Source organism: Plectropomus leopardus, chromosome 24, assembly GCF_008729295.1.
Source record: "Plectropomus leopardus isolate mb chromosome 24, YSFRI_Pleo_2.0, whole genome shotgun sequence".
Classification (NCBI taxonomy): Eukaryota; Metazoa; Chordata; class Actinopteri; order Perciformes; family Serranidae; genus Plectropomus; species Plectropomus leopardus.
Window position 1 is genome coordinate 7,874,253 of NC_056486.1, and position 15,414 is coordinate 7,889,666.

The 15,414-nt window shown below is 41.0% G+C and overlaps 1 long non-coding RNA gene across 1 annotated transcript; it reads right to left on the reverse strand.

The window, feature by feature from the left end:
* Nucleotides 1–10,786: 10,786 nt before the first annotated feature.
* Nucleotides 10,787–14,860, reverse strand: LOC121962665. Its single transcript, XR_006107154.1, has 3 exons — nucleotides 14,672–14,860; nucleotides 13,009–13,100; nucleotides 10,787–10,829 (listed from the first exon to the last, which is right to left on the reverse strand). It is a non-coding gene; the product is annotated as an uncharacterized LOC121962665 (long non-coding RNA).
* Between the last annotated feature and the right edge of the window lie 554 nt (nucleotides 14,861–15,414).

A 15,414-nucleotide genomic window follows, 5' to 3' on the forward strand; every position in this document is an offset into this window, starting at 1 on the left:
CTGTGAAAACAAACCGCTTGTCCTCGCAAGGGTCACAGGGGGGCTGGAGCCAATCCTAGCTGTCATTGGGCTCGAGGCGGGTACCACCCTGGACAGGACGCCAGACTGTCGCAGGGTCGGCACATAAAGACTATGTCAGAGAGAATTGTACTTGAGCAAATCTAGTTACTTTCCACCACTTATAGTGTCCTGCAGTGGCTTTTTTATGTTGTTATGGCCTTAAATGAAGCAGAAGCACTCATCACTTGTGTCCAGACTCTGTGACTCAGCGTACATATGTGAGATGAGCAAGTTCGCACATTATAAAAACAATAACATCTTTGTCTCTTTGGTTATTGAAAATATAAAAGAAAGCCCACAATGTACGTACAAAAACATACTCGACAGAATTAATATACAGCTAATCTTCCTGTTTGTAATCCAGTGGTGATCCAGATTAAAAAAAACAGCTGATCCTATATGCCCTTTTCAAACTGCCCTAAATTTGAGGCCCTGAACTGACATCAGCCTGGTGTCTGTGTAAACGTCAGACAGCCGTTTTTTAGCAGCACACCTTTGGCAAACTGGTAATAAACAGCGGGGTAAACAAACACTGCAATCTGGGACACTCGGTGCTTTACATGCCAGATGCAGGCAGGACAATAACAAGCGGCCTCCTTTGAAAGTGCAGCACAAACGATGAGGACGCTGTTCCTCCGCAGATAGAAAGTAGGGCAGTTAGTGGGAGCAGCAGGGAGTCCCGGGTCATGCATTACGTCATAAGAACAAGTGTGCGTGCGAGCAGGAGGAGGGGGGCTTGTTTCCTCCCTGTATCCTAATTGCAGAACGAACCGCGAGGCAGTAAATTATGAATGAAACCGAGAAGGAAGTAATGGTGGGAAGGAAGCAAAACTCAAGTGTCTCTTCCCCCCCAGTACATTTTTCTCCCTCTCTCACACACACAGATGGAAAGCTCGGCACTGTCTCGTACATACTGTTCCATATTTATTCCCGCGCACACAGAAACCACAGCTGCAGTTTTATCACTCCGCAGTGAATTTTTTCACAAGGAATAAACATTGCCAATGCAAAGCAGGAACAACGTCCTCCCCTTTACCCGCCCTGTTCTGTTCCTAAAATGTTCCTGTAGGACTGAGAATAAAAATCTGAGGACAGTTTTCTACAAAACGGAAGTTTTTTATTCTTCAGTATCTAAATTAGAATTTAGCATAAATGCAGCTTCACAGAGAAGCTGGAATGGCTGCAGACTTATGTTCAAACTACCAGTGACAAAGCAACAGCTACACATTGCCAAATATGTCAACTCCAAAAACAAGAAAAAAAGCGATGAAGTGGGGAAAATATTACTTGAAATTAGCAAAATTATCTGCCAACAGAACAGGAAAATTTCTCTTTTTCTTTTGTTTGGTAATAGGTAAAAATATCACAAACCACAAAAAGCACATCACATACAAAACACAACAAAAAGCTACACACAGTGAATCATAAGATATTCAGTGACATCGGCATTCATGCTTATTGTAAACAAGCTAACTCGAAAACAGCAGGTATTAAATGTGTAAAATTTTCTGTGGACTCTAGTCATCAAACAAAAGCCAGAGACTGTATTGTATTAAATTGCTCCACGTCTAAGCAGGTGGTCACTCCTTCTCTGTGCAGCCGCCTGCATGTCCTCAACTCACTGAATCAAAGAGTTGCGTTAAAGTCAAGAGCACTCACTACGCAGCAAACTCTCGGGACCAACACCTCCCTAAAAATACTAAAAAAACAACAACTGTTTGACATGAGGAAATTGTAGTCGAATGAGGATCTGACTGATGACTCGTATCTCAGACTTCCCAGGGTCTAATCTATGCTTCTGATGAATCGTTGAACCCAATTTTAACATCACATTGCATCCCAATGTGCACCGCAATACACAAACAGCAAGCACTGAGTCAGTTCACAAAGCTAAATACCACAGCCAGAAGCAGAAACGTGATTAGCTGACACTTCAGTGTGTCATTAAAGTGCCGAAAACAGTTGGAGTCAGCTCAACTCTGATATGTAAATCACGTGTCAGCATCAGTCTGCAGCTTCATGTCAGCAGCTTCAATTTAAAATTACTTGACGCCTGACGCCTGATGCCGGTAACACGCAGTGCTGTAAATTAAAGAGAAGCAAAATAAACAATAGGCCGACACGTTTAACTGGTCAAAAATATTCTCTTGTCTTGTCTTCTCCTATTGAAAGCATTACAGTAAAGAATCATCTAAAAATAATCTTAAAAAAAAAAAAAAAGCCCAGCATGTTGCTGTGCAACTCACAGCAGCCTGTTCTCATTTCCAACTCATCAAATATAATGTTGTTTTATACGTAATTTAAATCTTGTCTTTTTAGTCTGGCTTTTATGTGGCGTCTTACCATCACAGTTTTAAGGTTTATTCTTATTCTACTTTCTAAGATCCGTTTTTTAATGACCCATTTTTGCTTATTTCCTGTTGTTCTTGTTTTTGTTTCTTCAATCAAACTGTAAAGCACTCTGAATTGCATTTCATTTGCTTGAAAAGGTGCTATACAAATAAAATGTGTTTTATTGGTTGATTATGAGATTATGAGCCACGCCTCTCTATCGAGAACAATAGAAATGAGCACTCAGTAAACACAGCATGTGTACGGCAATTTTAGCTGTTTGTTTTTGCAGATGAAATTTGCATTAGCATTATCACAGCTAACTGTAAACGCACCCTGATAACCAAAATAGCAGCTTTGCGTTAGCTCTGTAACTTATACTTTGTAACTTATACTTTGGCTCCATATTCTTCATGGATGCAATAAAAAAGTGGCGTTTTCTCTGTCAATATTTCGCTGTTGTAGAGGCTCTCACTCCTCCTATTTCAAACATCACAAATGTAGGTTAAATATAGGACATTTACTGCAGCGATCTTGCTACAGGCTGCAGGGATAATGACATAGAAGCGGCCGCTCTTTACAGCTGTACTCCTAAAGCACTTTAGAAAGAGCTCCAGACTGAGATAAACACCTCATGCAAACAAACCCAGCAGCTTTTTTCAACTCCTGCCTGTGAAGAGGCTGCTTGTTTACTGCTCGGCACTGTACACCAGGTGTGTGTGGGTGTTTAGACACCAATATTTGCCTTTTTCCTGCTGGTGTTTTTTTAAAGAGAGCGTCAGTGGTCTGAGAGGCTGCAGGCCCCCAGAAATATTTGCATGAAGAGTCCAAAGTTTAGTAAAAACGCCATTGCAGAACACATTTAAGCTCTCAATTTTGTCATCATTTCGTCATGCTGAGGTGTTACCGTACCAGCGCGTCAGTTACTTGGCACCTGCAGAGAGCCCTCAGGAAATAATCCTTCAAAACATGTCGCATTACAAGCTCCACTGTCACATCTTTCTCTTTTTGTTCGGGGCGTCTTTGTGAGCCGCGACAGCAGCTTATGTCACGTTTTCTTTGACACTTTGTAATTGTGAAAATGACAAATCACATGCAGCTACAAAGCAGATAATGCCAAGAACATAAAACCTGAAAAGGCAGTGTTTCTTTTTTTTATTCTTTTTATGTGAGCACTTGAGATCCACAGTATTTTACACATTGTGCCCACGCTCGGGTGTATCGTGACTGCTGCTGAAACACTGACCCCTCCTCTGCTTTTGTTTGCTCTGAGTTTCCACTGTGTGTGTTTCTTTGTGCACATTTATCAGTCCTGTGAGGTGCACTGAGCTGCAATTCCCACATTTCTTAAGTTACAGATACAGATGAAGGAGAGAAATTAGATCCTGTTTGAGAACATTTTGACATGACGGTGGGAGATATATTACTTTGGATTAGTGTGTGTTAAGAGGTATAAATCGATGGTGACAATAAAGCACACTAGTGACAGCATAAAGACAAAATCTTTGAGCAACGATGTATGTGAGCACAGACATAAAAGCATCTAATGGTGTCTAAATCTAAATCTTCGCATTGTTTTTAAAAATGATTCCATGTAGAAAAATAAAACCAATAAGCTTTTGAGTTTTAGGAGCTGCTGCAGGTTAAGATGTAAAAATTTGCTATCATTGCAGTTTAATCATTTCGAATGCGCCTCACATCTCGTGTTTTGTGCAGTTTACTCTTGTCCCAATTTGCATCTCAAAACTAATATCTCAATCATAGTAACATTCAAATTCTGGACCTCAACATACACATTTCCTTTATAAAAAAGATCCATTTAAACTTAGTAAAATGTTCACTGAGCATTATTTCTGTTTTCTATTTCTTTTCATTTGTACTTTCCAGGAAACTTTGTGTAAATTATTCAGACATTACACCTGTAGCCGAGTCTATGTGTTGCTCTACAAATGCCAAAAATTATCAGTATACTATGCAAAGTTGTTGGTAAGTGTTTGCAAATCGTAGGCTGTAAATTATAGACGTATACCGTGACATCACCAACTGCTTCGTGGACTCCCATTTTGAAGCCTCGAGTCTGGCATTTCGGCTATCTCCATCTTGGTTTTTTTGGAGCATTTTTGGAGTATTTGGGTCAAAGGCTTTCGCTGTAAAGTAGCGGCGGGTAAATCTGCCTGAGGACACTATCGGCAGACAGCCCGTCACTCAAATATGCCCCTAAATATGTGAACTTCAAGCCTTGATAAAATGTCAATGGGTGAGTTATATATAAAAAAAACTTAGTTACAGAAACCAAAACTGTTTTTTGTACGAGGCTGTAAACTTGTTTACTTCAGCTGTAAAGTTGAGCATTTTAACATTGGGGTCTATAAGCACTGACTCGCTCTTGAGAGTCAGCTGCAACTGGCCAGCTGATGAACTGCAATTTTTGGCGCATCAGCAGTGGATTCAGATTCATTTTTCAGTCTTTCTGTAAGGATGCAGGCCAGCGAAAATAAAATTCAAAGCCAACTCAAGGTGTTTCACATCGCTATATTTGTGTCTCCTTCGCACTGTGTCTTTTGGATGCTTATGGTCTGGCACCTGGTCGCTACTACTGACCTCAAGCCCCAAAAGCGCCAAACACAGAAAATAAGAAAATACAGACAGAGATGAGCTGCCAGACAAAAGTGGCGGTTCACTGTGCCGAGATGCCACAAAAACATGCGACTATATGGGTACACTACACGCCTGTAGCGTCAAGTGACATTTTACACAACTGAATCCTTCCATTCACTTAACATGTATCAAATAAAGTAGAAAAAATGCATCAATTGAAGTACTCTGGTGGTATCAGTACCACTTTAAGGGTACTGGTATTTTTATTTTTTAAACAATACCCAGCTCTACTTCTGTCTGACTGTATACATTTCTTTTTAGGATAATCCTTCAGAGTCAAGCTTTAAGGAATTCAAATCTTTTTCCCACGTATTTTGCTTTGAAAGAGACGCAAACTGGCAGTTTAACAAATATTTAACGCCTTATCTGAACTCTAATGAAGGAGAACGGGAGCAACGATACGTCCGGAGGGCAAAACATAATGTTCCCTTACATAATGAGAAACGGCGGCGTTCTCCTTCCCAACCTGCAGACAGACATTTTAGCATAAAGAGCGGATAGATTCATATGTATTTGATTACGTAACACCCCAAATTCCATATATTCATATCTTTTTTGACTGCAGGCTTTGTGTCCCACGCCTGACACGCATATTGAATGCCGCTCTGCCTGTCACGATGAGGACACAGTGTACTGTTGGGCCACATTAAAAAACAATGCAATGAATGGAAATGTGTGTCTTTGTGTGCCCATGTGCATACGAGCTGGGCGGATATATACATGCTGATGCATGTGTGTGTGCGAGGCGGCTGTATACTATATGTACACAGTGTACTGGAACACCCTGTACTTCTCAAAGCCTAAAACCCCTCTGCCAAAGAGAGGAAGGGGGTGGTGGGGGTTAGAGCATCGGTTAATAGACGATACAACAAGGAACCGTCCTGCTGCATGAAGGAAGTTTCATGGTAGCTGTAGTTTTTGTATGTTCACAAATTAATTATTAATTTTGGTTAAAATCACAAGGCAGTCAAAATCAAATATAAAGTGCTGCAGTGGATGCAGATTTTGAATATGGACAGGAGACACATTTAACCCACTTGTGCCCAGAGACTGAATTCAACATGATAAAGATATGTGCCTCATAATGTTCTGTTGGTTTTCAAGTCTTGAAATCTGGTATGGACATACTCTGTGCAAATATCTAACTGCACAACTTTGACAATTTTATATTGCATTAAAAAATAGCACATTAACAATAAACATTGACCTTTGAAAGAGGAGCAAACTGGCTTATATTTTTTTCAAAAACATGAGGAGAGGAGATTAACGACGTAATAAGAAATGCCCCCCCCCCCCCCCCCCCCCCCCCCCCCCCCCCCCAAAAAAAAAAACAAGAAATTAACTTAAAAAATAAAAATCAAATTACCTAAAAATAATAGTTTGTTTGCTGTTTGATTTTTTTGAAAATGAAAAGAATTAAAAGCCTTTAGCATACAGACACCTTTACCCAATATAAGCCTGTTGAGGTACGCCAAGATAAGAAAAAACTCACTTGGTTTTTCCAATTTTGAACATTTCTTTAGATTTTTGCTTTGGCTTCACTTTAAAAGGAAATTCAAAATTTCAGTCACAGGCACAAGTGGATTAATATTTTCACAAATGCTGTTGCCAAGTGAGAAATTGCACAGAGGCTTCCTCTATATATATCAGAATTTATGGTCATTTTTAATCCACAAAACTATCTCTGATGATGTATTGGCTGTTGCATAAAGTTCAAGTTATGCAAGTTGTACAAAACATGCCTATTGCAGGGGATATTAAAAAAAAAGTCTAATATTGATTACGTTCACTCACATATGATCATATTTTACGGTTTCAAAAATACTCATTTGGTGTAATTGCACGCTGTCATGTGCCCGGCCGCTGCAGTGACACAGCTGATGGACGCCGTCTATTAATAGAAATAATTTAAAGTAAGCCTCAGTTAGCGTGTTTCTCTCCACACTGTGTTTCTGCTCCTCTCTTTTTCTTGCCTCCGCCTGCATTTTCTTCCTGCTGATGTTGCTCCACGTGTCGCTGAAAACGTGAGGGAGGACTACAGATTTAAGGAGGGATGAATTTAAAGGAACACATTGAATTTTTGGCGAAGGAGATGGCCTTTTCTCTGCGGTCAACTTAGAGCTCAGACAGCAGACTGTTTCATGAGTAAATAATTTAAAGTCTGAGTCTGATTTAAGACTTGAGTGCATGTTTGAAAGGTGCTGCTCCGCACCAAATGATTTATTCAGTGACTCTGATATCCATGCTCGCATCATTTATAGGTTCATGACAGCGAATGCTTTAAAGAGGGTTCATGTTTACTGTGTTTACATGAAGAGGCAATTTAAGCTACTGACTGATCATATATGATTTAATATTTGGGAAATATTTTATTCAGTAACCCAGAATTTAGCATTTTTGAAAATATGGGGGTCTTGTCTTACTATATCATATTGTTTTTGTTTATGTGGCACAACAATGAGAAGAAAAAAGCCTTCATTTCAAGAAAATTCATCTATTCGGCGATGTTGCGTTCATTACAATAAACACAAATTCAGCCAATCTCTGTGAATTCTGTGTGACCTCGCAATTTTGTCCAATCACTGCAACTTCACTACAAATTGGACGATTTTAAACAAGTAAAATATCATTTCATTTTAGAGCTGCATGCAGCATATTGATTTGCTCAGCCCCACTCTCTAGCCTCAAACCCACTAACAATCGCTCACATCTGGCTTTTTTTCATCTGAACTGTTTTATATATTTGCACTATTCATCCTATTTGTGCAATAATCACTCACGACATAACAGAAATAATCCCTAAATTCCCATTTACACATGAAGCTGGAGCTTGTGTGTTTTATTTGTGCCTTCCTGAACTGTAATTTTATTATTTTCATTTAGAACGTACCTACTTTTTATACTTCTCTATTCTTTTGTTTGCGTAGTTGCATGTTTACACCAGGAGTCTGGAAGAGACTACTTTCCAAATCGCATCTATGACCTTTGCATATGGCAGAACTGACAATAAAGTTGACTTTGACTAAGTCAGACGTTCAAGCACTGACAATCACAAAAATGGCCAGTGAAATCCTGCAGGGACTGATCATTCACCATATTTGAGGCAAAGTCGACTTTTGCTGCAACAATGCTAAGACTGTTACGAAACCGTCTATGTTAAAAGCAGATACGGAAGGAGCAAAAATGAAGATAACGATGCTGTTTGCATGTCAGAGCAATGACCATAAAAATGCATAATGACGGTGACAGTGGCGGTTAGAAAAAAGCAGAAATTCCTGCTGCCTCTTTTATATGAGACTATGGAAGTGGAAACGAGCGTGAGGTGAGAAGTGAAGGACGGCGTGTGGAAGAAAGACGAGGCGGCTGATTTCTCTTCCTGTCTCAGAAATAGGAAGCAAACAGGAAACAGTGCAGTGATAGAAGCTGACCTCAGACTGTGCGTGTTTAGATTTAAGTGTTGAACGCGATGTACCAGACGGAGGCTGAATGAGGGTTCGAGGACACGAAGGTTACAGTTTTATAAGCATGAATAATAAAACATTAGAGCAGAGATACTCAACTTACTTTGTTTGGGGGCCACTTTTGTAAAATGGCAGGGGGCCAGGGGCCAGTCAGAGCAGCCCCGTACATTCAGGTTATTTTAGAAAGATTCTTAAGGATTTTATGACATTTATATGATTTTCAGACATTTCAAGCATTTTAGGACATTAGTGGCTCACCTAGGACCTCTGTCGGGGTGAGGGGGGATCCTCCACTGGCCCTTTTTTAACAGCAAGCTCTATTTTGATCCTGTTTTATGCACTATGGCACCTTTTGTATACTAAAAGTGCAAAAACTATTCCAAGTGTGAATCACTTTATTTAAACTGTGAATTAGATAAAAGTTGTGGGGCCACCCGGCACCCTATCAAGGGCCAGATTTGGCCTGCGGGCCGAAAGTTGAGTTTCTCTGCAATATCTGTGCCTGAGTGACCATCTATCTCAGCTAATTTGTTGTTTCTGGTGCAGGAGAGCAAATTACTCCCTGAGTGCTTCTGCTACAAGAAAAGGAAGCTTTGTTGTGTCTGTGGAAGCATCCGAGATGATCTCTGAGCAAATATGCTTTTGGGGAAAGTTTGTTTAACTTTGCTGTGTCAAATTATCTGCACACTGAGCACACCCACAGTCCGCCCCCGCAAACAGAAAGTAGGATTTGTGAGCTTCCCTTGCAGATGCGTCAGCACAGACGGGCAGATGTCGGCCAGATGAGGCCGTCCACTGCAGTATTTGGGCTGATTCTGGGTCAGGTTTGTGTAGTTTTTAGCAGATCTGTGCTGCTACTTTGCTGCGAGGCCTCAGGCTTTGTCCGCCATTTGGCACACACCTGCTCAGACACTCCCACTGTGAGGAATTTGCATAAAAAGGATTTCTTGCACACACGGTAATAATAATATTAACACACAACAGTGGATTGGTTTGACCTGAAAGATCTTCCTCAATCAGGTCAAGCTATTTTTGAGATTGCTGCGGTTTTAGGTCACATTATTGTGGCGCACAAGGTCGAGACTTCTCCTTCCTGCCGTCTGAGTGTGAGTGCTGAGTGGATGTGTCCGTGTGGAGGCAGAGGAAGGACGTATTTAATGCTCACGCTGGCACTGTGACAGCCGCTCGTACCCTCTGATTGCTGCTGATCAGCACATTGTCTGCAGAGAACAAACTGTTTCCACTTCACTGCATCAAACAGTTGATGTGAGTCTGTGTGCGGACGGAAATCAATTTTTATTGACGCTGCAGCGTGAAGCAATTATCTGCCATGTCTGTTAAGTTCCGCACATACGCAGTTTACAGTGATAACGATCGCAGATTTACCCAAAATTCTATGTAATTTATGAAACAATGGCTCTCTGATTTCAGACAATGCTGCTTTTGAGCCACTTATTTCTGGCTGGCAACCGTCAATCTTGCTGTCCCCGGCAGATTTTATCAGCTGTAGTTAGCTAACGTTCAACTCAAACACCCAGGAACAGTTTCTGAAATGGCCAAACCGGGGGAAAAAAAACATGCAGGTCACGTAATGCTACGGGCCCCAAAAACACTTTTTCCTAAAGACATCATAAGCTCAACAAAATGACACGATTCGATATCACAGTTGAATCCATTTGGTCCGATAATATTTCGAAAGTCTAGAAAAGCCACAAGATTAAATCATTTTATCCTAATTTAAGTTAACCAGCAGTTAGCTGGTCCTCCCTGGTGCGTTCACTCTATAGGCCTGTGGATGCAAAAGATCTGTAATTCTATGCACTGACTTTATGAGCCACTGAGTAAGTTCATATGAATGAACCGGGCCACGCCTCCAATGCTGTATTCAGCTCTGTTACAAATTCAGGTGTAAGAAGCATGGTCTGATTTACGGGACGCAAACCCGGCGATCAATATTCTTCCACCTTTCTGCTATCTGCTGTTACTATTTTCAAATCCCCTTCCTTACTGGAAAAAAAACCTCAGAGCTACACGCTGAAACGTTTTGACCCATTTGGATCGTGCAGTAAGGTGCACCTGCTTTTTTGGGGGTAATTGTAAAGATCCTCAGCAAATAAAACAACTTATGAACATACCTCAGAAAAGCCCAGACGCCGTGCCCAGGACCCTTACGCCAGATGTTCTTTTCTGACACCATCAGTCACAGTTGATTTGCCTCGTCTTTTTATCCTGGCAGCGGCACGCACTGGCGACTCGGACTTCACCAATTTATCGCTCCGCTCCACTCCATGCGAGCTTCTGTGATAATGTCGTGATATTCTGCAGGACATGAAAACAGCAAAATGAAGGTATAGTGAGACTTCACCTTAAAGGCACTAGTATCAAATTATGTCTCTTTTATCAGCAAAAGCTGATAGTCCACATACAGTTTGTCTGTTATTGCTTTTTGTGGTGTTTTCTTTTGCAGACAATTAAACATTTTAATGACAGTGCTTTCCTCATTTTGTAAGATCACTATCGCTGCATCCTGGTTTTAGTTACATTACTGAAGTAAGAACGTGATTGTTGTTTGTATTTTATGATGCGTCTGCAGAAGCTAAAGCTGACTCTACTGCGGATTCTTTTACAGACTTATTTCAACGCAAGCTATAACAAAAAACAGACTTATTATTCTCTGTATTTGACTGTTTGGCCCATAAACTTAAAAAAGTCCTTGAAGTGTCCTTCTCATAAACTGGAGCAGTGAGGGCCATAAACAACCTGATTAAGAGGAAAGCTCTTTAAGAGAACATAATGCTGTCGGGCGCGTTGTCGTCTTTCCTGCTGTGTCACTTCAGCGATGGTGTCATGACTGTCTGGCTGCACAGACATGCAAAACTTCACTGTTTGTCAGACAAAACAAACAAGTCATTTAGACTCACTCCACCTTTAAGTGCTGTCTGTCAACTTTACCTTTCTCCTTTTTTCAATTTTCAACGCATGCCACAATTCCTGCATTTGAAACCTGGATCGTCATCCGTTTTCTTGTGACTTTACCAAGCATTTAAACCTTTGAAACATTGAGAAAATGTGTGATTTATTTCAAACATAAAGGGAAAAAAAGGAATAAGCATCCTCACATGAAATGTGTAAAAAAAAAAAAAAACTTTATAATTTTAAAATCATTTTCATGTTATTTCATGTTTTATTTTTATTTTTTATTTTTGTGTGGCTAATTTGGGGTAATTTTCTTGAAACTTTTAAATAATTTCACACTAATTTTGAGGTCATTTTTTAAAGTGGCTCATTGCCTGCTTTTTATGTTTTTCAAAGAAACCGAGTCAATTTCAGGTTTCAAGGGGTTAATAATTTCAGCTCTGTCCGTGCACACTTATTGTTTTGCGTTCTCGTCTTTCAGGTACCAAGCACGCAAAAGGAATGCGACTGCACTCAAACCGACACCTTTAAACAATGACCCAGCGTTTCTAAAAACCAGAGGAACCAGATTTACATGATAAAGACCTCAAACAGCCGAGTGGAGAAATCATTACGAGCAAACAGAAAATAACCATATCCCCACAAATGCTTGTCGAGTTTTTAGGATGAGAACTTTTCATGTTTTGACAACTCATGGGGAGCGAGAGAAGGTGCTGAGAGGAGGAAAAGTGGAGGATAAGAGGGCCGTAATCCCCCATAATCCCCCTCACTCCCCGCGGGGCGCCAGCGACAAGCCTCGCTCTCTCTGCGCTTCCGTCTGTGGTTTGTTTTGAAATTTCAGAGGGCTCTTTGCTCGGTGGCGGCGGGGGCACGTGCCTCTGAGAAATGTGACACTGAGAGGAGGACAAACGAGGACAAACTGATAAAAAATATTTGGTTCACGAGCTGCGTCAGTGATTATCAATATTTTCAGATTCGCTCCAGCCTTATTTTAAGGACATTTTCCAAGTTGGATTTGATAAATAATTCATGTTATCTGCACAAACAGCGAGGCAGAGAAGTGGTGGAAGGTCAACACAAAGCCAAATATTTTTCTACACTACTTTTTAAGTTAATATATTCTAAAATAAGTGGACACAGAGGATACAGTTTGTATGCCAATAGTATTTATGCTGCGTTCATGACGCTATGAAACATCACGGCTGAAATTAAGAAGTCCAAACATGTTTTGTTGTGTATTACACATTAAATGCAAACCATGCAGGAGTTGTCAAACTTAACGGTTCATTTCTGCTGGGTCTAAAAGTTTGTGTTCACTCGCAGAAGCTGCTCCTCTCATCCATCCATCTCATCTGATTAGCTTTGAATGTACTGACAGATCGATTGTGCACCGGGCCAGTCACAGAGAGCGGACGCAGAATGACACAAACGGACAAACGCGCATTTAAAAGGAAGATAAAAGCATGAAAAGTTTGCTGTCGTCGTCGCCTTCTCACCATGTCATCAGCTACTGACACACACACACTCAGATTCTGTGGGAAACACTGTTGTACACTGCAAAACAAAAAGACGTCAAACTCACGTGTTTATCCTGCTGGACGCTTGCAACATGAAGGAGTCGTGGTGGAGAGGAAGAAACGATCCATGATGAAAGACAACAACTGCTGGTCATGTCTGAAAAATGATAAATTCAATTAAAGGTGAAAACACCAGTCAGGAATGAGATGTATTCGACACTAGAGCAGTACGTCAGCTATCCAGGGTAAACATCGTGTGTTATAAAAACATTAGTGTGAAGCTGTAGCCATGAAGACAACATCGTGGGGATCAAACCTGCAGAAGGATCCACAGTTTACTAAAAACGATACAGTGATGAAAAGCTGCGAGGCCATTGTCCACATAAATGACTCATAATGACTGACACTTTCCTCAGACTTCACGTGAGCTGTCTGACAAATATAATGAAACAAAGACAGAAACATTAGAGAGTTAATATTGTTGGTCGCTGCAATATGAATGTGCGGCCCCCTAAATGCCGTTGTCATGTGAACGAAAGGCCAAACCATGACAAAAGTTTAACATTGCGTGCAAGAACCATTGCCGTGTAAACAGCCCTTAAAAAATCTAAATAAAAACAAATGCCCCCCCCCAAAAAAACCCAGACAGACACATGCTGAGAGTCGGTGGATAAATACATGGTGACACACTTAAGTGATGACTGAGAGGGGTTACTTTAGCATCAGATTATCTGTCTTTTAAGACTTTAAGGTCATAGTTTTTGCAGATACTGTAATTTCTGAATGAAATGAGTGAGCAAAGTTCTCTTTCTAGACTCAATATTTTCAGAAATCCATTGCTGAAGGGAAAACTGAGAACAGGAGTCATACAGTCATGAAAAACCTGGAAAAGTCATGGAATCTGCAAATTACAATTGTCATGTTGCTGATTTTTAAGGCATGTTTTCTTTAGAAAACTAAAAAAAAAGTCCCTCCCCAGTGCTTAAAAACATTATTCGACATGCCTCCCCTTTTATCACTGTCCCCTCCCGTCTCATACATAACAAACAGTCCCGAAATTAGATTTGAATATCAGTTCTAATCCGATTCTGAATTCATTATTTTTTAAAATAATATATATGCTACAGCACACTCAACATTAGTAGAGGTTAGTGTGCTTACTGTCACATTTTGAGTGTTTTTACTTTGTTTACCATTATTGTGTTAAAGCACAGTGACAGATTTGTGCCCTGCTGCATTTTGATTTGGCCAAGAGACTGGATTTGTCCTGAATGGAGCATTTTTATGTCAACTTTCTGGCTATTTTCAAAAGGAAATGCAGGAAATCCCTCAACAAAGTGGCTTCAAGCAGAAAGGATACACCAAATGACTTACATCACGCTGTGTAGAAGCGCACATAACGAGCAGGAATGTCCCCACACACGCGCGCGCGCGCACAAGCACGCGCGCGCACACACATTTGATGTGTTGACATCACATGGTGCATCTGTGTCGTGTGGCAGCAGCTGAGTGTGCACATGTGACAGAAAACAAGACTCCACAGGCGGTCTATAACCTCAGACTGCTGATTCCATCAATTACATGAAAGTTACCAAATAAAACAGAACATCTGACTAATGTCTGAGCCGCATCGCTGTCTCTGAGCTCGGCGTAGTCGCCGGCGACTAAAGTGCGCTCCTCTCTCTGGAAAGTGTCCTAACTCTGCGGCCGCAGGTCGGATCGTCTTACTTTCTTCGGCGGTGTTTGGCTCCCGGCTGCGCCTTTCACGGGGATTTCTCCGACGCGTCGTAGCTCCTTCAGCAGCCTCTCTGCTCAGCCCTGGAAACCGGGTGTTTTTACGGCACGTTGCTCGTTAAATCCGATATTTTGTTCATATTTTTTTATCATATTTCGGTGATAAGAGTATATTCACGTCGATGCGAGACGCCATACTGGTTTCCCATAGTTCCTTTGGAGAGGTCGGAGGTTTGTTTTGGTCTTTTCGTCCAATCGGAAGATCGTCCGACTCTTTGTTTCCGCTTTTATGCCACGCGTCATCTGGAGCAAACTGCACTGTGTGTGTGTTATTGGCAGCGCCTCCTGCATCAGAATAAACGCCTATGATAATAATAATAAGAATAATAATAATAATAACAATAATGAGACCAGGGTAAATCAGGAGACAGCAGGGCCTCATATGGATGTAAACTCTGTGTTGACTGCAGGCAGAGCAGGCAGGAGGATCGGGGCCCTCTCTGTGTGTCAGGAGCGCGATGTGGCCCTCTGCAGCAGCACAGAGAGGAGCTGCTGTGCTGAATGACACAGATAATGGGACACACAAACAACTGCAAAACAAAAAACGATGGGACTTTTTTTGGAAAAGTGTGCCTATTTTTTGAACTCTAATAGTTTTAAAGATTCCTTTTTCACTTTCTGATTCCCAACACTTGGGAGAAACGTTTTCTACAGCAAAAAAGCTTGTGCATAATACT